The sequence below is a fragment of the Mastigoproctus giganteus genome, chromosome 1, assembly GCF_048544385.1.
Source record: "Mastigoproctus giganteus isolate SK-2022 chromosome 1, ASM4854438v1, whole genome shotgun sequence".
In the NCBI taxonomy this organism is placed as follows: domain Eukaryota; kingdom Metazoa; phylum Arthropoda; class Arachnida; order Uropygi; family Thelyphonidae; genus Mastigoproctus; species Mastigoproctus giganteus.
The window spans coordinates 136,931,206-136,953,154 of NC_143575.1; the positions used below are offsets into that span (position 1 = coordinate 136,931,206).

The 21,949-nt window shown below is 40.8% G+C and overlaps 1 protein-coding gene across 1 annotated transcript in view; it reads left to right on the top strand.

Moving 5' to 3' along the window:
* Positions 1-21,949, top strand: part of LOC150091155 (uncharacterized) — a 1,391,089-nt gene that overhangs the window by 525,414 nt on the left and 843,726 nt on the right. The window lies entirely within an intron of this gene.

The window sequence follows — 21,949 nt, forward strand, 5'->3', positions numbered from 1 at the left end:
GAAAATCTCCTCGAGTTAATCAAAAAAAAAAAAAAAAAATCCTTGAAAATCTTAAATTCCAACATCTTTGTTTTGTTGTTGTTGTTATCATCACAAACTAAGAACCAGGTAGAGTTGCTCATCATAGCTTCATCCCACCTTCCTTGGTACTTCTTTTCCTTTTACTATATGTCTTGGTGGAATCTCTCCCTGGGCTCTTCTCTCACATTGCTCAGATTTGTTGTCAAAAATCATGTCATTGTGTATTTCATTTTTCTGTAATTTTCATTCAGATTGTCAACTAATTCTTTGAAATTTTCACTTTTAATATTTACAAGAAAGTTATTTACCAGAAGGTGAAATGACTGCCAGTTATTTTGAAAATCAACAGTCATTTAGTCTTCTGGTTCTTGCATAAGCCAACATCTACTTAAGTTGCAGTCAGATAAATGTGTTACCTTTCTATTTTGCATTAGATAATTTTGGAAACAGTGATTGTACATGGTTGAAGGTACCACATTGAGAATCTAATAATTTAACAACTTATTTTACTAGTTCCATCTTCATATGGGTTGATATAGGGAGTCTTGTTTCTTGGAACCAAGGAATTGTTAGTATAATGTGTGCACATGCCAGCAGAAACTTGATCCTTGTAAACCATCCTCTTCTCCTATAATGCTGATCTATTGCCCTGTTGTATCAGAGGCAGAGAAAGCAAGGGAACTTAAAAAATCAATGTGAAAACCCAGAAGGAATTCCAACACCTTGAATTCCTCTCAAAGTTCTATTTATACTGGTCATATTTGATCTTTTCTAACTTTGACATAATTACCACACAAAAGTGGTAATCATGACAAAGGTTTGTGACTCTCCCAATATTTGTAATGTAGCTAAAGACACTTATTACTACTTTTTTGATAGGCAAATACTTATGACTACCACAAAATTAAACCATTTCTCTAATGTTTACAAGCAACTTCTGTACCAGAATGAGGCATTCCAGGTATTCCGAAATAGGCTTCTTATGCACTGAACAACTTGATGAACAGCAACGTTATGTTTCCCCTGCTTTCAGCTTTTATAGTTTGTAGTATATTTTCCAAATTATTCGCTGTACGACTCCTTTCACCTCAAAGGTGGTACTTGTGCATATCCATTCTGATATTCCCTGTGAGAGACTTGGTAATTGGGAATCTCCTCTTTTCAATCTTCTCTGGCTTAAAATCTCTCTACCTCATTGTGTCAAATTCATCTGTTGTCTCTACCGTTCTCCCAATTCCACTAATCACTTGGAGCTCTTCGACTTCCTCTCTTTGCAACTTGACTTTCTCCAGTCCCACTTTCCTTAAACTGAGGTAATTTTAATGTTCATAACTCCAGCTGTCTGCGATTTTCTAGTCACACCGACCCAGCTGGTCGAGATGCTGAGGCTTTTGCAATTATTAATGACCTTGCAGAGATTATTCATTTACCTGCAAGAATTCCAGACAATCCTAACTATATAGCCAATGCATTTGATCTTTTTCTCACAAACAACCCTTCTAAGTTCACGGACGAAGTGAGTGGCATTACAAGAATGCAAAATGGGATGACTGCGAGATTTCTTTTCCTTGGTCTGACTACTGTTTCAAAATTTCTGATGTGAATATTTGCTCAGATCATGTCAGTGAAATTATTCTTGTAGGAATGGAATCCTTTATCTGACACTCCACTTTAAAATCTCGGCCTTTTTCTAAACCTTGGTTTTCCAATAAATGTGTTAAGGCCATTCAGGAGGAGAATGTTGCATATCGTAATTGGTTTGTTTCTGATTCTTCAGTTTTATTTTCTGCCTATACCAAAGCTTGCAACAATTGTAAAGCAGTTATTAATCAGTCCAAACTAGATTTTTAACAGGCTAATAGTAGAACACTTGCTTCTTGCCGTAATGGTAGCCGAGCATTCTGGTCTTTTGCCAAAGCTAATGGCTGCAACTTTTGCCCTTCTCTGCTCCCACCTCTATCAAAACCAGATGGTTCTGTTGTCACTTCGGCCAAGGATAAAGCTGACCTGCTAGCTTCCTATTTTTCTTCCAATTCATGTATTAATGATCTTGGTAAAACACCTCCCACCATTCCCAGCACGCTCCATTCAATGCCTCCTGTGGTCCTCCGCGAAAAGGATGTCAGAATTATTTTGACGAATCTTGATACTAAGAAAGCTCCGGTCCTGATGGTATTTCTCCACTTGTTCTCAAAACCTGTGCTCCTGAACTTACTCCTATTCTTTGCCGCCTTTTTTTACTTTCTTATTCCAAAGGTGTTTTTCCTTCTGCTTCGAAATTTGTTCATATCCAGCCAGTTCCTAAAAAGGGTGACAAATCCCTTCCATCCAATTATCGTCCCATTGCAATCACTTCTACTCTTTTTTAAAGTAATGGAGAAATCAATTAACCGGCAATTCTTAAACTACCTAGAAACCTTCCGTCTGATCAACGATCGCCAGTATGGATTCCGTCAGTGTCGATCCACTGGTGATATTCTGGCTTATGTTACCCATTTATGGACTAATTCAATGGAAAGGTTCGGTGAAACACAAGTAGTTGCTCTTGACATCTCAAAGGCTTTTGATCGTGTTTGGCATAAAGGTCTTCTAAATAAACTTCCATCTTATGGTTTAACGACTGTTTTTTGCAATTAGTTATCCAGTTTTCTCTCTGATCGCTCACTGAGGGTGATGGTAGATGGCTCTCCATTTTCCAACTTCTCCACTAATGCCGGTGTCCCCCAAGGTTCAGTTCTTTCCCTACTCTTTTCCTCTTGTATATTAATGACCTTCTTCCATTGTCTGGAAATCCTATCCAAATTTTTGCTGATGATAGAAAATTGCATTCCACTTTCCATTTTGAGAAACCTCGCCCTGCTCAATCAGCTTCAACTTCTCGAAAATCCACTACCAATTCCTTAAATGCCAATTTCCACGTAATTCTCCAGTGGTGCAAAGACAACTTAGTTAATTTCAAAAATTCCGTCTTGTCTTATTTCTCGCAAAAAGGATTTTTCTGCTCCTATGTTTATCTTTGCTGACATTCCGATTTCCGAGCAAGTTGATATATCTCTTTTGGGGATTACCCTGACTTCTAATCTCTCTTAGAACAAGCACATTACAAATATTGTTTCCTCTCCATCTAAAGAACTTGGTTTTCTCTTTCGCTCCCAGCATTAGTTTTCTTCCAAACAGCTGTTCACTCGGTACAAATTGCAAATCCGCTCTGCCATGGAATATCGTTCCCACAACCAGGGTGGTGTCCCCAAAACCTCCCTCAGGCTTCTAGATTCCATTCAGAAGAGGGCAATTAGGTTAATTAATGACTCATCTCTAACATCCTCAACCTGAATTAAAAGGCCACCTTTGCAGTAAGTCTGCTTTGGCGCCCTGTTCAACAGAATATTATTTTAAAGGCAGGTGAAAACTCGAATCTGGGTACAGGCCAAGCTGTTAAATCCCTACCAGCTTTGTCTAAAGTGGGAATCTCTTCATCACCCCCTAAAAATCTTACTCTGCCCTGCTTATTTTTTACGTGGAGAAGGACCCATCCAAAGAAGAGTGCACCTCCATAGCCAGGTGGGAAGGAGCAGCAGTGCATAGCACATGCTTCTTGATTAGACCAGGGTTCGAGCCCCTCACCACCAAATACGGAGGATGCAGAAAGGTCAGGGAATGACCACCGCATATTCCCGGAGCAATTTGGCCTTAGTTGCTAATGCTCCTAAAAACCAAATAACAACAATAACCAAAGAAGAGTGTCTTGGAAGTTCTTTACTTTAAAAATCTGTGATATTTCGATATTGCACTTGAGGATCTTACCAAGGAATTGACTTTTTGATTTACCACTAAGTCTATATCCAAAAGTATATTGGGTCATTGGTATTTCTCCTCAGCTAGATAAATTAATATTCAGTTTACAGCTTCTCTACATTGAATTTACTGCCCATAAATTTAGATCTTTTTAGTAGTGATGAAATGTTACCCTTGCCTAGGCTGACGTCACATGACTACCCTGTGTCGACAAGAGTCCCCCACTTGTGGTCACTTGCTCCAAGTATGGCCATGTGTTTAGCGAATGCCCAAGTAAATCTGAACTTCCAGTGTGTGCAAATTGTAAATCTAGAAAGGATAGCAGACACTCTGTTCGAGATCCACAATGTCCAGAGTTTATAAGAGCTAAAGAACTGATAACATAAGAAACAACTATAAGTAATACATTTTATAACCATTCTTCTACTGCAGATGGCTCTATCACTTCTAATTTGCATATCCTTCTAGTTAATGCACACGAGTCTCGACTGTTTGCCAGTGAAATTCGGCAATATCTGGCTGCTCACCAGTTTGACATACTGGTTCTTCAAGAACCATATTATCATTGAGGCGAAGTTTCTGGCAACCCTCTGTCCATTTGTGTCGTTCAGCCTGATCATGCTAATCTGAATGTTATAAAAATCATTAGTCTTACCACACAACATGCTATCTGCATTCATGTTTCGATTTCTAGAATTTCTTATTTTTTAGTTTCTTCACGTACTTCTGTCATCACTGTTTATCTTCAGTGCTTTGATAATGTTATTGCTACTGATATGATGAAAAGGTGTTCCGCACACCTTTTCATCATGTCACATGTCAGTGCAGAGTCTCTACTCTTACTCTGGTTTTCATCTTTGGATGCTAAAGGCAGACGTATTGAAGAATTCTTACTCTCTCATCACCTGACATGCCTTTTACCTTTAGCTCTACATCTGAGAGAGAGAGAGAGAGAGAGAGAGAGAGAGAGAGAGAGAGAGAGAGAGAGAGAGAGAGTAATATAGATATAACTGTTAATACATATGGCATTGCTTCCACTGTTTCTGATTGGACTTTTAACTCTGGCATTTGCTCTACTGATCACAGAGCTATTACCATTGTGATTAAGCCTTCCTTTCCAGATACTTCTTTTCCTCTGCAGGATCTTCCTTGCTTTTCCCTTAAACGTATATTATGATGATGCTCTTCAGTTCTCATTCTCGTACTCTGTTATTAATAATATCACTAATTATTCTGCATCTGACTAGGCTGCCTCTGTAGCCAGGTGGGCAGGAGCAGCAGTGCGTAGCACACGCTTCTTGATTAGACAGGGGTTCAAGCCCGTGACCACCAAATACGGAGGATGCGGAACGGTTAGGGAATGACCACCGCATATCCCCGGAACAATATGGCCTTAGTTGCTAATGCCCCTTAAAACCAAATAACAACAGCATCTGACTACGCATTGTATGTTCAGGAAGATTTGTTCAAGACCTGCTCTTGTGCTGCTAAGAGGAAAGTGTTGCCTAAACATCCAACACCGTGGTGGAGTCATGACTTCACCATCTTACGCCATCTTTCATGCTTGCCTGTCCTGTATGACTTGACCATCTTATGCTGTCATGTGTTTCGTGTTCACCAGTCCTTCCAAAGACATTATATGAGCTGCCCAACCGCAGACATTGAGTAACTTAAAAATGAATATTGTAACTTCAAAAGGCAATATGCCAAGGCCATAAAAGACAGTAAAAGATTCACATGGAAACATTTGTTCTTACTGCAAGCAATTCATCATCTCTCTGGAAACAAGGTTCACCCTCCAGAAATTTACCAGTCTGTTGACTCGTACAATGCTGAAACTCTGACTTTTACTAGCACTGTTAATGCCATACTTGATGCACTTCTTCCTTTAGATGATCCCCTGCTGTGGTCTTCCTATTCATCAAGAAATTAGATCTTTTAACAGGGCCCATGTTACTTCTGAATTCACTCCTTGCTGTAGCAGGTGGAGGTGGATTTGGCAGCCTCTAACATCAATAAAAATAGTTTTCCTGGACTTGATAACCTTGAATGCACTTTTATAAAGCGACTACGCAAACTGTATCCATCTGTCTTTGCTACACTGCAATTAATATTTGAATGATGCAACTTTTCCTGTCTTTTGGAAGATGGCATTTAAAATTAATTTCAAAACCTGGTACTGCTACTTCAGCTAAGGCCTATCATCTTACTGCATTATTGTCCAACTTGAGTAAAACCCTTGAGTGACTTATTGCTACCTGTCTAGATTGTCATTTTACTGTACACTCTTTAAAGTACTCTGAACAGTTCGATTTTCATCCAGGGCATGGAACTGGGGAGGCCTTTGTTGAACTTCTTCCAGAGTAAATAATTGCATGTTTAAATATGCTATGGCTATTTTCACAGATTTCTCTGGAGTCTTTAACTCCCTTTGGTGGGACAGCATTTTTGATTGCCTCAGGGATACTCAATGTGGAACAGGACCAGGGTATGTTTGCCAGGGGCAAAGGTTGATGACGTTGTAGAGTGGATGTCATATTTTAAGAGCACAAAAGGTGCAATAGTTGTACACGTTGGCACTAATGATATTAAGAGTAGGAGACCGGCGGAATTACTTAACTAGTACAGGTCACTGTTGAAAAAAAGTCGTCTGCAATTCTGACACAATAGGAGGGAGTATATGATGAGAGCTTTGTCGGTCAATTCGGCCCTGGAAAGATTGTGTAAGACTCAAGGGGTAGAATTTTTTTCAGCCTGGTCTGTACTTGTTAACAGGAGGGAATGCTTCTACAGGGATGGGATACACTTAAATAGAAGGGGTGCAAGAATATTTGATGATGCTATCGAGGCAGAGTTAGGTGGGTCGGAAAACTGCTAGTTTGGGGATGATACAAGGACTAATAGATTAACAGTAGCCACTGGCAGAGGTGAAAGTGATTCTTGCACTGCTTCTATTGAAATGAGCAGCAGCCTGGAAAACAAGATGCAGGATATTTCAGAGACTGCTGGGAGTCATCGCAGAACAAGTAAACACATGGGTTGTGTTAGGGTAGCTAAGAATAAGAACAGATGCATGTATACTTGTATGTACACCAATGCTAGGAGTTTGGTAAATAAATTTTATGAATTTGAGGTATTGCTCAAAAAATCAAAGGCAGATATTTTTGGGATATCAGAGACGTGGTGTCACACAGATATAAGGAATGCAATGTGTATAAAAAGGATAGACAGGACAGGACAGGAAGGGAGGAGGGGTTATGCTATTAGTTAAGAAACACATAAAATCCAAGGAAGTGAAGCGTCGACATCGATGGACAGTGCAGTGTCGAGTCAGTTTGGTGTGACCTAAGCATAATTGAAAGGGAAATCAAAATTGAGAGTAGGAGTGTGCTGTAGGCCTAATGACTCTGATGAGTATAATAAGATACTGTACAGGGAAATAGAGTGGGCCAGTAAATCAGAGAGTCTTATAATAGGAGAGTTTAATTTCCCAGATATTGACTAGAATTTGTGAGTTGGTTACTCACACACTAGCAAAGCTTTTGTGAATTTATTGGATGATTGTTTTCTACATCAGCATGTTCGGGAGCGATACTCTTGATCTGATTATCAGTAGTGATTTTTCATACATTAAGAATCTGGAGATAAAGGAACCACTAGGTGGCAGTGATCACAGTGTGCTGAAGTGGAAATTACTGAAGTTGGTGGCGCCTCCATAGCCAGGTGGGAAGGCGCAGCACACGCTTCTTGATTACACCGGGGTTCGAGCCCGTCACCACCAAATACGGAGGATGCGGAAAGGTCAGGGAATGACCACCGCATATCCCGGAGCAATATTGCCTTAGTTGTTAATGCTCCTAAAAACCAAACAAACAAGAACAACAACTCAAGGAGGTAAATACCATAAGGGGTAAAGGGAAGAGTTTTTGCTTTCGTAAAGGCGACTACGATGGTCTGAGACAGTATTTAAATTCTATACAGTGGGACCAACTGATGATGTTACCAACAGCAAATTCAACATGGGAAGCATTCAAAGAACTTATCTTGGAAGCTACCAGGCTTTACATACCAACTAAGAAATATTGTTCAAGGTTTAGGCCTAAATGGATGTCAGATGAATTAATGAGAGATGGCAGAGAAGAAAAATGCATGGGATACATACAAATTAATGGGTGACATGGAAGCCTATGATAGATATAAGCTGGTCTGTAACCAAGTCACAAAGGAGATTAGGCAGGCAAAGGCAGATTATGAGAAATCCTTGGCAAAGGATGCAAAGAAAAACAGAAAAGAGATATTTACTTATGTAAACTCAAGAAGAAAAGGGATGAATCAGATTGGTCCACTGGATATTGATGGCTCAACAGTTGAGGATCCTGCTCAGCTGGCTAACAAACTAACTAAACGAGTATTTTGCATCGAAATTCACACATGAGGAGTTATTCAGGAAGGAGAATGCCGTAGGTGAAGTAAACACTGTCAGTGAGCTAGATGATTTTTTAATAACTGAGAGGAAAGTGGAGGAGAAGTAGAGGATAAACATAAAAAAGGCCCCTGGGGTGGATGGGATCTATCCAGTTATATTAAAGGAGGCAGCAAAGGAAGTAAGCAAACGCCTAGCCATAATTATGAGTGCTTCTTTGGACTCAGGGAAGATACCCATAGACTGGAGATGTGCAAATGTAACCCCAATTCACAAAGGAGGATCAAAGGCTGACACAAGTAATTATATTCTGTGAGTTTGACTTCTGTTCCAGGAAAATTAATGGAGGCACTGGTTAAAGAAGCACTGCAGGATCATCTAGACAAGAATTCAGTTATAGCTCAGACACAGCATTGTGTTGTTAAGGGAAGGTCTTGCCTGACCAATTTGATTGCATACTATGATGTATTCACAAAAGAACTGGATGCAGGGAATAACTTTGATATTATATATTTGGATCTTAGAAAGGCTTTTGATTCTGTTAGGCACCTCCGTAGCCAGGTGGGAAGGAGCAGCAGTGCATAGCATGCGCTTCTTGATTAGACTGGGGTTCGAGCCCGTCACCACCAAATATGGAGGATGCGAAAAGGTCAGGGAATGACCACCGCATATTCACAGAGCAATATGGCCTTAGTTGCTAATGCTCATAAAAACCAGATAAAAACCAGATTTGATACTGTTGCACCTGGAAGACTGCTGCAGAAATTGGAGCAGTTTGGCATTCGTGGCAAATTGCTGCTAATTGCTTTTTTGTATTTATAAATGATATTGATGATGGTATATCGAGCTTAATGTCCAAGTTTGCGGACGATACAAAGGTTGGAAGAGTTGTTAAGGACACTACTGATGCTATGCTGCTGCAACAGGACCTGGAAAGGTGGAGCAGATGGGCTGAGAGGTGGCAAATGAATTTTAATGAAAATGAAAATGTAAAGTACTACATATGGCAAACAGCAACCCCAGAGCAACGTATCACTCTGTGGCGATGTAGACAGTGGTAGAGAATGAAAAGGACCTGGGGGTAATTGTGCAGGCAGATATGAAGTTCTCTGAGCAGTGCAGATGGGCTGCAACGGTTAGCTCATGGAGTCTTATCAATGATATACAGGAATATTTTTAGCAGCGATAGGGAGGTGATTATTCTCTTATATATAAGGCAATGGTCAGTCGACACGTTGAGTACTGTATACAGGTCAGGAGGCCTCATATCAAGAAGGATGTAGAGCTGCTATAACGAGTACAGCGGTCAACAAGATTAGTGAATGGAACAAAGGGTTGCTCTTACAAAGAAAGGCTTATGTTTTGCAAATTGCAGCGTCTGGAGACTAGGCATCTGCGACGTGTATGATAGAGGTGTATAAGGCCTGGAATCGTTTGAGCATGCTCATTGCCGATGGGATTCTTCTTCTTGCTCAGAATAATCACCTGAGAGGACATAAATTGAAATTGAGGAAAGACAGATGGAGGATAGATGTGCGGAAATTTGTCTTTAGCCAGCAGGTAGTTGGTTGGTGGAACAGACTTCCATCACTTGTTGTGGAAGTCGATAGCCTAAACAAAGGCTGATGCTGAATAAGCTTGCTTTCTTGCATCATATGCCTCTACTAATGATAAATAATGCTAATGCTCCTCACAACTCTACAACTTAACATCCAACTACTTTCTCCACCATTCTGTTCAAGTCATTTCTGGTACTCAGAAACTTAGTCACTCTGTCCCTTGAGGATGCTCAAAAGGTTCACTGCTTGGTCCACTCATCTGGGATTTGGTTATAGATGAGTGGCTTCTCTGTTCAACTCCCAATGCTTCTAAATTAGCATATGTCGACGATCTAATGCTTCTTGTCCTTGTTAATTCTCGTTCTTCTTTGAAAAGTACTGCCAATTGCATCATGAATGACCTGTGCTCCTAGACCATAATTAATAAACCCTATTTCTCCTGACAAAACTAAGCTTCTTTATCTTAAGGGCAACAATCTTAATGTTTTCAGCCCTCCAACTGTTAAACTCTTTGGTCTCTCTCTCTCTCTCTCTCTGTGGTCGACTTGCATAAATTCTTGAGTATTATTGTAGATCGTAAGTTAAACTTGAGACACATGTCTTGCACCTTCATGATAAAATAGGCAAGTATACTTCTATGCCGATTTATACCTGTGGCACCTGGTTTATGGCTGGTTTTGGTATCCTAAAGTAAAATTTAGGATATCTAAGAAGGTTGTTTTCCAAGAGTAAGTCTTCTCTATCCAAAGATGTATATTCTTAATGATGAGTTATTCCTGTTGCACTGTCTTGACAGCTGCGCTACTGGTTTTAAATGGTTGCCTACCTCTGGACCTCCAAATCACTTATTGAGATTTTTGCTGTTACTTAGACATGGCATTACTGTTGACTTTTTAGATGTAACTATTAATATTCACTGCGATCCTAAAACTGAAAAAACTCATTGCTTGAACCACCTGGTTCAACTCCGGTAGGATCTGTGATCTTCTTCCAAAGGTATGGTCACGTGAAAATTTATTCCATCTGTGTCCTTTGCCTTACAAAAGTCTGTTCTTAAATGGTTCAGTCCAAGTCTCCACACCCTTTCTTCTAACTGGCCATGATTCCCTTCGCTCCTAAACATGCTATATTTAACCTGTCTGATCCTCCCCTCTGTAAATGTGGCAGCTCAGAAGACTGGCAGTATATTCTTTATCCTTGCCCATATTACTCCGATCTTCGTTCTCTGTTTGTTGTGTATCAACCATTTTTCCAAGCAATGAGTCATCTCTCTTGGTCTCCAAAGAAAATTTTTCATCTTCAGCAAGATTTTGCACATAAAGCCTTCACCACACGTGGGCTACTCATCAGTAGTGCTTTATTTCCAGGAACTACTCCTATTCTGGCTCTACTTCCATCATCACCATTTCGTGATATCACTTTAGATCAAGCACCATCTTCACCACCATTTTCAACTTCTACAGTTTCTAATCTTACTTGTATAATGCTGAATGATATCAATTTGTTTTACTGTCTTGTATCTTTTGCTGGTCTCACCTTTTTCATAGGCATATGGAAAAAGTAACACCTTTTTTCCATAATCATGCCCATACATTCTCTGCTATTGATCTTTCTATATGCTCCCTTTCTCTCCTTCCTGCACTCACTTGGGAAGTGTTGGAGAACCTTTATGAGAGTGATCACTTGCCTCTGATAATCAGCCTACTTAATAGCAGGCCATGTCAGCCTTTTAAGTTACCGCTGTGGAAGATTGAACAGGTGGACTGTAATGCCTTTAAACATCTGGTAGAGTTTAACATAAATGCAGTCAGTCAGGAGCCTATCAGTGATACAGTGGGATACATCACAGAAAATCCATACAATTACAATTCTAAAAATATCTACCTGGTTCCCCCTTTTCCTAAACCATGGTGGAATGCACAGTAGCAAATAAAGTTCAAGACAAAGCTTGGGGGTTATTTAGATGTTATCATACCGTGGCCAATCTAATAACCTTTAAACATGCATGAGGTGAAGCATGCTACATTGGTCTTAGTATCAAAAGGAATCGTGGATCCATTTCATATCATCTATTATCCAGTCTACCGGCACTAAGATGGTCTGGGATAAAATCTGGAAAATGAAGGATAAACATACATCTTACTCTTCATCGATCCGAGAATATAATGGATGTAGTATTGCAGAGCCAACTGCAATAGGTAATGCTCCTGGGGAAACATTTTCTAAAATCTCTGCAATCACATAGTATTTCCTAGAGTTTGTAGTCCTTTAACATAAAACCCCTAGACGTGGGCACCTGTACGTGTTGAGGGGACCTCCCAGTGACGCTGCATGACTTACAGACTAGCATCACTGGGATCCAACGCCTACAGCCCAGGTTCCAGGCTTACATCAATGGAATCCGGTGTGTTTGCTGTGCGCTGCGACCCGTGGAAATTTGGAAAGGGGAATCCTGGTGGTTGAGGGGCCCAGCTTCAATACACCACTTTGGCCCCTGCTTCGACAAGACGGGAGGTCCTGGAAGGCCCGGCTAGGATCAATCGGCTAGTAGGCTCACCTGCGAGGGTCAACCGTGTCAATGCCACGCCCCTACCCTCATGGTCCGAGGGACAGGATTCAGGCTGGCGGCGGTGCGGTTTTGGTGTCTGGGTAGCCCTGGCGTTCCACTCGCGAACGCATTTATTGCATGCCGGGTGGTGGGCGTCCCTTTGGGCTCCGTGGTGGGTGGGGAGCCCGGGCACTGAACCACTTAAAATTTACATGAATCCTGATAAACTTACTTCCTCAGAGGCCCCAACCCAGTCCCTATCAGAAACAAATGAGAAAGATACAGATAGCATTATTGCTAAAAAGAGGCAGCGAACTGAATTGCCATCAGGGCCTGTCCCTAAGGTTCTTAATTATGCATTCTACCAATGAAACACCGATTGGTAAAATGTCACCCTTTTTCATTCAAAAAGGGTTAGATGGGTTAGCAGGTTCACCCAAATCAGTTAAGAGGCTCCGTTCTGGAGACCTTTTAATTGAAACTAAAAATGACAGGCAATCTGAACATCTACTCCGAGCAAAATCAATCGGAGGAATACCTATAACAGTGGCACCACACAGAACACTCAATTCATCGAGAGGTGTCATTTTGGAGTGGGACCTTCTCGACGTAACCGAGGAGGAAATCTGCTCGGAATTAAAACCACAGTGAGTTATTGCCATCAAGAGAATTACTGTGCGAAGGGATAGAAAACTTGTTAAAACCAAGAGCGTTATCCTGACTTTTAACTCTCCTAAACCTGCTGATGAGATTAAAGCTGGATACATTAACTGTTCAGTGCGTCCATATGTTCCGAACCCTTTACGGTGTTTTAAATGCCAGAAGTATGGACATTCTCAAATGGCTTGCTGTGGAGTCCTTGCATGCGCTCAATACGGCACAAAGGACGACGAAACAACAGCATGTTCAGCCACAAAACCCACCTGTATTAACTGTGAGGGAGACCACCTGGCCTACTCATGAGCATGCCAGAGGTGGAAAGAAGAAAAAGAAATTCAACGGCTGAAGGCAGAACTAAATATATCATACCAGGAGGCAAGGAAATCTGTGAAACCCCTAAATACCAACAAACCTACCTACGCCCAAAAGGTAGCAGGGAGATGTTCCATCGGAACTCAGACGGACATGACCATTCCTCCAAAGGAGTCTTTCACTCCTATCGCGCGTTATCTTTTAAGTTCTCAAAAACCTGCACAGAAGGACCAATCAGCTGCCACTCCTATATCGGTACCTCCTATTGCTCCACAAGTAACAAAGGTAATTATGAAAGAAAAGAATAAGAAAGTGTGAGTCCCCCCCTAGTACCCAAGAAAAGATGGATGTCGAGCAGAAGGAGGTACCCAAAGATTCAGTCTTGGAACTCTTTGCGGAGGAAAAAATGGACACGGGACAGCGTCCATTCTTCCCCAAAAAAGATAAACCCAAGACTGATAAAAGTAAGCCCTCAGCACCTCGGAAGCCGCCTGAAGGAACCACCAAGCCAAAATAATGGCTAAATTCCTGCAGTGGAATTGTTGTGGATTCCGACAAAATGCAGAAGACATCAAGGCACTCCTGCAAAAGCACAAACCATCTTGCTTTTGTATACAGGAGACTTACCTAAGGGCAAATGATGACCCCAGGATGCATAACGTTACTATCATTTGCAAGGTTAGAATTGGAGATGGCCCCGCGCATGGAGGAGTCGCAATCCTTGTGGACAACCATACCCCTTTTCAGCATCTGTGACTTATTACCAGCATAGAGGCAGTAGCAACTTGAATAACAGTGGGGTTTTTACTAACAGTTTGCTCTATATATTTGCCACCTGGTACTGACATCTGCCAGAAAGACCTTGATGATCTTGTAATGCAGTTGCCTCCCCCTTTCTTACTTCTAGGGGACTTTAATGGACATAACACCCTGTGGGGTAGTGCTAGCATTAATAGAAGGGGATGAGTCATAGAGCGTATGCTCACTGACAATGACCTCTGCCTTCTTAATGTGGGAACAAACACCTTTTTCCACATGCCTACCCGTACGTTTTCTGCCATTGATCTTTCTATCAGCTCGCCTTCTCTTCTCCCTTCACTTACTTGGGAGATAGAAATGAACCCGTATGGAAGTGATCACTTCCCCGTGATAACCACCTTAATTACTGGGAGACCTTGTCTTCCTGTCAGGTTACCGCGGTGGAAGTTTGATCAGGCCGACTGGAGTGCCTTTCAACACCTGGCAAAGTTTGACAACTTTGCAGTCAGTCAGGAGCCTATCAATGATGCAGTTACGTACATAACAGAAAATATTGTCCATGCAGCTGCAACTGCGATTCCAAAAACATCCACATGGTTTCCTCCCTTTCCAAAACCATGGTGGAATTCAGAATGCACAGCAGCTAAAAAGGCTCAAAACAAAGCCTGGGGGATATTTCAACGATATCCTACCACGGTCAACCTATTAGTATTTAGCATTTAAACGTGCACGAGCCAAAGCACGCTACATCTGCCGTCAGAGTCAAAAGGAATCGTGGATCCGTTTCACATTATCCATTACCCAGACGACCAGCACTAAGGTGGACTGGGAAAAAATCCGGAAAATGAAGGGAACATACACAGCACACACCCCTCATCGGTCCTTGAATATAATAGATGTACTATTGCAGACTTCACTGCAATAGCCAATGCTCTTGGGGAAACATTTTCTAACATCTCTGCAACATCATCTTACTCCCCAGAGTTTCTGGTCTTAAAGCACAACGCTGAAAAACCGGCCCTTAAGTTCACATCGAAGGGTTCCCACGCATACAATGGGCCATTTAACATCCATGAGCTGAAAACAGCAGTAGCCTTACAAAGGCTACTGCTGTTGGACCAGACAACATCCATTATGAAATGATCAAACATCTTGCACCAGAATCCATTTACCGTCTGCTCTTCCTGTACAACAGAATCTTCCTCAAAGAGTATTTTCCGGATACCTGGCGCAAGGCAACTATTCTTGCTTTTGCTAAGCCAGGAAAGGATCCTAAATGCCCAAAAAACTATTGTCCTATTGCTCTGACCAGCTGTCTGTGTAAAATATTGGAGAGAATGGTCAATGCTCATGTCTTATGGTATTTAGAATCGAACGACCTTCTCTCCTGCTTTCAGTGTGGCTTCCGAAGAAACAGGTCCACACTGGACCACTTAATAAGACTGGAAACATCTATCCGAGATGCTTTCCTAAAAAGAGAACACTTGGTGTCCATCTTCTTTGACATGGAAAAAGCGTATGACACAACTTGGAGATTTGGTATATTAAAAGACCTTTACAACCTCGGTCTAAGAGGCCACCTTCCCATTTTTATTAAAAATTTTTTATCCTGCCGTTATTTCCAAGTTCGTGTAAGATCCGCCCTTTCCCGGTCCTTTTGCCAAGAGGAGGGCGGTACCACAAGGATCTGTCTTAAGTGTCACGCTTTTTGCCATTAAAATAAACTCTATTTCTGAACAACTTCCTCCAACTATAAACAGTGCACTCTACGTCGATGACTTCAGTATATTTTCTCAATCATGCAATATGAGGGTTATTGAGAGACAACTGCAACAAGCTATTGACCGTCTTAACTCCTGGGCCATGGCCAATGGTTTCAGGTTCTCACCGGAGAAGACCGTTTGCGTCCATTTTTGTCGCAAACATAACCTCCACCCTGAGCCTGAATTACGACTTGGACAAAGTGCCATTCCAGTCTTATCAGAGACGAAATTCCTGGGACTCATTTTTGACAAAAAGCTGACATTTGTCCAACATATTCATCACCTACGCACAAAGTGCACGAGAGGTATTAACATTCTCCGCTCTCTTTCTTCTACCTCTTGGGGTGCAGACCGATGCACTCTACTCCACTTATACCTTGCACTAATACGCTCAAAATTGGATTATGGGTCTCAGGTGTATTCATCTGCCAGAAATAGCGCTGTTCGTTGGCGTGACCCCGTCCATCATCAAGCCATCCGTATTGCTACCGGTGCTTTTAGAACTTCGCCTGTCCAAAGTCTGTATGCTGAAGCAAATGAACTATCTTTGTTGCTTCGGCGAATGCAGTTGTCTCTGCAATATGCCTTCAAGCTGAAGTCCCTACCACACCATTCCACGTGGACATCCGTTTTCGAGCCATGATGGGAAAATCTTTATAACACACGACGTACTGCCAATCGGCCATTCGGCATTCGTGTTCAAGAGCTACTCAATGAGCTTAACATCTTGGTAGACAAGGTTGCTCAATCACCAAAGGAGCCCCTTCCACCTTGGCATGCACAAACACCAGAATGTGACTTCTCGCTCAAACTTGCGATGAAGTCCAATACTCCAGCTTCTGTCTACTTTCAGCTCTATTCACAACACCGTGCAGAACATTCTGACTTCTTGCCAGTTTACACAGACGGCTCGAAGTCAGAATCATATGTAGGATCTGCTGCTGTTTTTCCAGATAAAACCATATCAGAGCAGAAACCTGGTGCACTTAAATGAATTGAATAATCTTTAACTGCAGCATTTACACTGCAGAGCTGCATGCTATAGAGTTAGCTCTAGATCACATAAGAAAACACCGATACCAATGGTGTATTATATATGCCGATTCAACGAGTGCACTACAGGCTTTATCAGCGGTGTCACGCACTAATCATCCAACCCTGTCCCGAATTCAGCAGATAATATACAGCCTCGATGCAAGTGGATTCGATATCCGCTTCTGCTGGATCCTTAGTCACATTGGGATTAGAGGAAATGATTTGGCTGACATTGCAGCTAAATCGGCAGCCCTGACGGATAATCTTGACCTGTTAGTCCCCTATACAGATTACAGGCAAGTGATCCGTAGTAACCTGCAATCTCAGTGGCAAGATTCGTGGCATCGCCTGGTTACTACAAACAAACTATGTCGAATTAAGCCTGTGATCCATCCTTGGCGGTCCAGCTTACGCAGGGATCGCAAAGAGGAAGTTGTTCTTGCTCAGCTCCGCATAGGACACTGTCATTTGACACACTCCTTTTTGCTGAGGGCTGATGACCCTCCTATGTGTGAGCAATGTGACACCATTTTAACCGCCGAACACATTTTATGTGATTGTTCCAGTTTTATAAATGCTTGTTTTACTGCTTTTAGCCATCTGACTGATCCGTATACACTCAGTCAGATTTTAAATGACAACGACAATGTGTCAGCAGTTTTTAAATTTTTAAAGTCGATCAATTTGTGTACACTCATATGAAATATGCAATTTGCTTCTATCATTGTACTGACTGATTTTATGACAGTATGCACCTTTAGACGAAGTAACTTTTTTACAAGTTACCAGTCTTACCTTTTTATATTTTAACTTTTTCCTGGCGCACTATAACCCTGCTGTTTTTGCACCACAAAAATCAAAATCAATCAATCAACCTTTAACATAAAAATGAAAAACAATCGCTAAGTTCACATCAAAGGGCCCTTTCCTCTACAATGGGCTGTTCACTATCCATGGGCTGAAAAGAACTCTATCACTTTCTAAGGCAAGTGCTGTTGGACCAGATGGCATTCATTCTGAAATGATTAAGCACCTTTCTCAAGAATCTATGGATCATCTGCTCTTTCTGTATAACAGAATCTTTGTCGAAGGGCAGTTTATAGTTGTCTGATGTAATGTAACCTTTCTTGTTTTTGCTAAGCTATGTAAGGATCCTAAAATTCCTTCCACACTATCCATGAGCTGTAATCCTTCATAAGCGAGGGTTAGAGCTGACATAGCTGACAAAATGAATGAGTATTTTATCTACATTCACAAATAAGGAATTCCTTAGGGAAGCGAAGGACAGAAGCTTATTAAACTCTGACAAGAAGCTTAATGATTTTGTAATAACTCACAGCAAAGTGCAGGAAAAGTGAGAAATTTTTTCTCAGCAAAGTGAGAAATTGTTGAAGTTAAACAGAGGAAATGCACCTGGGGTGAATGGGATCTATTCAATTATATTAAAGGAGGCAGCAAAGGGAGTAAGAAAACCATTAGCCATAATTATGAGAGCATCCTTGGACTTAGGAGAAGTCCCCATGGAGTAATTAGAGACCTGTTAGTTTAACTTCTGTTTCAGGTAAAATAATGGAGTCACTGGTTAATGAAGCATTGAAGGATCATCTAGGCAAGACTGCTGTAATAATTCAGACATCATGGGTTTGTTAGGGGAAAAGCTTGTCTAACAAATTTTATTGGATGCTATGATGTGGTTACAAAGGAACTGGATGCAAAAAGTAATTTTGATATACTGTTGCACATGGAAGACTACTGTACACTGGAGCAGTATGGTATTAAGGCCAAGTTGCTACAAAGTATAAAAGGGAGGTTGAGTGGGAGATGACAGAGAGTGGTAATTAGTGGTTGCTGCTCTTCCTGGACTAATGTTATTAGTGGAGTCCCACAGGGTTCGGTGTTGGGCCCACTGTTGTTTCGTATATTTATCAATGATATTGACAAAGGTTTATCACGCTTAATATCAAGTTTGCAGATGATACAAAGGTTGGCTGGGTTGTTAATCACAGTAATGGCAGTGTGCTACTGCAAGAGGATCTAGAAAAGTTGGGCAGATGGGCCGAGAAGTGGTAACTGAAGTTTAACATTGACAAATGCAAAGTACTGCATATGGGTAGCAAAAACCCATGAGAAATTTACCAACTGTGTTGTACTAAACTTAGGGTGGTAGAAAATGAAAAAGACCTGGGAATAATTGTGCAGTCAGATATGAAGTTTTATGAGCAATGCAGACAGGCTGCTAGAGCAGGTCAATGATGTAATTTTGCTTGTAGGGAAAAGGATGTGATTATTCCTTTGTATAAGGCAATGGTCAGGCCACACCTTGAGTAATGCATACAGGTCTGGAGGCCTCATTTTAAGAAGGATGTAGAGTTGCTTGAGTGTGTACAGAGAAGGGCAACAAGACTGGTGAGGGGAACAAACTGGTTCTATTACCAAGAAAGGTTTAAGTTCTGCAAATTGCAGTGGCTGGAGACTAGGCATCTGTGAGGTGATCTAATTGAGGTGTATAAGGCTTTGAATGGGTTGAGCATGCTGAATTATGATTCTTCCTCTTGCTCAGATTGCGAACCTGAGGGGGCATAAATGCAAATTGAGAAAAGACAGTTGTTGAATATATGTGCGGAAATTTGCCTTTAGCCAGCGGGTAGTTGATTGCTGGAACAAAACTTCCATCCATCATTGTGGAAGTTGATAGCTTAAATAAATTCAAGGAGGAACTGAACAAACATTTAGAGGGAATGGATGCGTGAAATTGTTTTTTTTTTTTTTTTTTTTTGGCCGATGCTACATAAGCTGACACATTTGCTTTCTTGCATCAAATGACTACTACTACTATTACTATTATGAAATAATTAGGCACCTTTCTCAAGAATCAATGGTTCATCTGCCCTTTCTGTTTAACAAAATCTTTATTGAAGGGAAGTTTCTTGTTGTCTGATGTAAGGCAACCTTACTTGCTTTTGCTAAGCCATGTAAGGATATTATAATTCCTTCCACATTATCCATGAGCTGAAAAGAGCTCTCACCCTTCCTAAGGCAAGAGCTGCGGGACCATACGGTATTCATTATGAAATGATTAAGCACCTTTCTCAAAGATCTATGGATCATATGCTCTTTCTGTATAACAGAATCTTTATTGAAGGACAGTTTCTGGTTGTCTGATGCAAGGCAACTTTTCTTGCTTTTGCTAAGCCATGTAAATATCCTAAAATGCATTCCAACTCTCAACATGTTGTTCTGACTAGCTGTTTGTTCAACAGAGAGAATGGTTAATGCTTCTCTTATATATTTTTTAGAATCAAATGACCTTTCTCCAGAGGCTTGCGATCTCTGGTCTCTATGGTAAAAGCACCCATCACCCCTCTTTTACGCTGTAATATTATATACCAGATCACTAGCCATGATTGTGGCTGCTGCTATGTGGGGAAGAGCTCCAGATCTCTTCAGAACTGCCTCGTAGAACATGATAGGTCCATTCACCTAGGTGACTGCGCACTCTACAATCGCAGAGTATTTCTGGTCAATTCAGCATGACCTCAATCCCAGCCATGACAGCAAGGTGATTGACCAATCTCGTCACTACTATCACCACCTGTAGTTAGAGTCCTTAAACATATCTAGCTGTCGCAACATTTTAAACTGCAATAGAGGTACAAGACTACACCCAGTTTGGAGTCTGTAATGTTAAATCATGACAAATGCTGGCAGTCAACCCATATATGCACTGGGTACCAACAACAATCACCTGATTCGACATAGTAAGTGATTGATCATGCTCATGTTCACTTGCACGCTCTTTCGGTTATCTGAACACACACTGTTTATTTTAGTTTATTCCATTCCTAACGTTTTATGTTATGTTTGAATTTCCATGTGTGTGTATGTACTTAACTGATGAAGGGATACGGAAAGCTCCTATTTACCATATTAAAATTTATTTTAGCTACTGTTTTCACTTTTTCAACCATATTCTCTATGTTAAATCCATCTAGGATGCTTTCTTAAAACAAGAACTTGATATCTGTATTCTTTATCTTGAAGAAAGCGTGACACAACTTGAAGATTTGGCATTTTAAAGGATCTGTTTAAAATGCCAAATGACCTCTAAAACTAAGGTCACCTCCCCATTTCTCTTAACAATATTTTATTCAATTGGTCTATCCCAGTTGATGTTGGATCCACCCTCTCCGGTACCTTTTGCCAAGAGGTGGGAATACAGCAGGGATCCGTTTTAATTATTACATGTTTGGCCATCAGAGTAAATCAATCACAGAACAACTTCCCCCATCCGTAAATAGTGCCCTCTATGTTCATGATTTTAGTATATTTTCTCAGTCAGCCATCATGAGGATTTTTGAAAGACAACTGCAACAAGTGATTGCTTAACTCCTGGGCCTTTGATGGTAAAAAGTTAGGTATTTATTATTATTTTATTATTATTTATTTGTATGAAAATAGGTGGAATCAAGTTAGCACAATCAAGTTTGCAGATAATCAGGTAATCCTTGCAGGTAACCCAAGAATGTTATCCAGTTTGCTAAAGCAGTTAACTAAGAAAGTGAAGAAATATGGAATGAAAATTAACACTAATAAAACAAAGATTATGATGATGAGTAAAAAGCCAAAACAATTTCACATTGAAACTGATGGAGATAAAATAGAACAGGTAAAAAAAACTCAAATATCTAGGACAGATTATAACACAGGATTCATCTTGCCACAGTAAGATCAGTTCAAGAATTGTGATGGCAAAACAAGCATTTAGAGGTAAAATCTCTTTACTAAGCCAAAGAAATATGTCACTAGACCTTAGAAAAAAAATTGTGAAAACTTACATTTGGTCAATTGCTTTGTATTTAGCAGAGACATGAACATTAAACAAAACCAACTTGAAAAAACTAGTGGCTTTTGAGATGTGGTGCTGGCAAAGAATGGAGAAGATTAGCTTGACAGAAAAAATGAGTAATAACATAGTTTTACAATGTGTAGGAGAAGAAAGAGAATTAGCATTAGTAGAGGCATATGATGCAAGAAAGCAAGCTTATGCAGCATCAGCCAAAAAAAAAACCCACTT